The 1880-nt window shown below is 35.4% G+C and overlaps 1 long non-coding RNA gene across 2 annotated transcripts in view; it reads right to left on the bottom strand.

Moving 5' to 3' along the window:
* Positions 1-1183, bottom strand: part of LOC110425405 (uncharacterized) — a 2286-nt gene extending 1103 nt beyond the window's left edge. The window contains exons 1-3 of one of the 2 annotated variants that reach the window (XR_002446021.2): positions 1054-1183; positions 891-979; positions 442-816 (exon numbers count right to left, since the gene is read on the bottom strand). This is a non-coding gene — a long non-coding RNA (uncharacterized LOC110425405). The remainder of the gene's footprint in view (positions 1-441; positions 817-890; positions 980-1053) is intronic. The other variant, XR_002446020.2, reaches the window with a different exon arrangement.
* Between the last annotated feature and the right edge of the window lie 697 nt (positions 1184-1880).

Here is a 1880-nt window from a genome sequence, read left to right as displayed (position 1 = left end):
TACTTTTCAAGTTAAATGGCATGGTGTAATCACTTGTACGAAGATCAGAATAAAGCCGAAGCTTAAAACTTTGCATTTTAAATCATTTAACAAATGGCTTTAGCTATGCATATCACACGAAAACACAAGGCATAGATTTTGATACAAACATTGTGAAAGACTTGTTTCCCGGTTTCGAAAACTCTTTACATATATGGTTTATCTATAGTTATGTCCAAAACTCCTTTCAAACAATTTTCACCCACAAACTTTCTATAGTTTCTACCAGCTCATGTTTTCCACAATAGCAATATATAAATCATTGTAAATCCATTTGAAATTGCCTAACAAGGCTAACAGCTCATGCTATCCACAATTGCACTTAGGAAAACCATCAATATTTACTAACATAAATCATTACATATGGCATAAAGATTTTTAAAATAGGCACCCCCTACTCACCTCACAATAGCAGGACGCTACATCCCTATTGATTCGGGCACGTATCTAGCTAATTCCACTCACCAATTACCCGTTACCTCCTCTGGCACGCCACCACTGCACATTTTCTTTACTCATACACTTCCTATCAACCATATAAGCTCAATACACTTAATTTATTCACATGCATGGCAGCACATCAATCAATAATTCCATAACCTAATCTCATAGTTTTCATTATCCCTTACTCACAATCATTTAACATACAATCCATATACTATCAATTAACCAATGCCGACACAACACCAAGCGACCACATTGCATGCTTACCTTTCAGTTTTAGCTTGAGTTCCACACGTATAGTTCACAATGTCTTCACATCCATAGTCACCATTGCTGCCACAAACATAGGCAATCAAATTACATCTCATTTTCCTTTCTGCTTAAAATTTCAAGACTAAAACACTTACACATTGCTTATTTAGCTCAAAAATCACCATGCATTCCAAGATCTACCTACATGCATGCCTCGGGTCCCTTGAATCCTTGTAGATTCTTGCTACCACAAAAAAATCACACATCACAATTGATTTACTAAGCATGCATTTTACGAAAAATGGAAAATCTCCTTACCTTACTTGTCTCGGGTTCACCAAATCGGTATTTCCTTTCCTTTTTCTTCTTCCTCCTTTCTTCCTTTCTTTCTTTCTCCCTTTTTTTCTCTCTTTGTTATGGGTGGACTTCTTAAGGCAAAAGACTTGAAAATGCCTTTGGTTTCTCCATTTGGTTCTCACATGGGCGAATTGCCCAAGGTCACTTGGTTTTCATTTGGTTTTCCTTCCTTTTTCTCTTTATTTTCTCTCATGGGCGGATTACCAAGGTTTCATGTCTTGTTGGTATGTTTCTTTTCTCTTTTATGTAGCAAGAAAACAAGGCAAAAGCCTTTAAAATCTTTTCACCGTCACACCCATTTTCCACACCTTTTCATTCTTTTATTTTCTTGATTCCTGTATTCCATTCTCTCTTTTTATTCCTTTATTTATTTCTTATTCTCATTGGACCAACTCATTCCCCACTCACATTTCATGCACAAATTATCTCTTTTTCTCTTTGGTCTAAAATCTATCTTAATTGTCTTCCATCTGCCACTTCATTTTCTTACTTTTATTTTTATTTCCTTTGCCACCTATTTCTTCTAATTACATTTCATGCACAACTTTCCTTTATATTTTATTTGGCCATTTATCCAACCAATCAAGGCTTATGCAACCCACATTTCACTTTTCTCATTTGACCACCAAATACGCTAATCAAATTACATACAAATAATCTCTAACTTTATCTTTCCCTTTTTCTTCACATGGTGAGGGTCCCACATGTTCCCCACTAACTTCTCCTTGTTTGGCACACTATAGTTTGCATATAATACTAACTTTTACATTTACATCTCATATTCCACA

This window comes from Theobroma umbraticum, unplaced genomic scaffold (assembly GCF_002168275.2).
Source record: "Theobroma umbraticum cultivar Fairchild unplaced genomic scaffold, ASM216827v3 scaffold_81.0, whole genome shotgun sequence".
In the NCBI taxonomy this organism is placed as follows: domain Eukaryota; kingdom Viridiplantae; phylum Streptophyta; class Magnoliopsida; order Malvales; family Malvaceae; genus Theobroma; species Theobroma umbraticum.
This window is presented reverse-complemented; position numbering and strand designations above follow the sequence as displayed.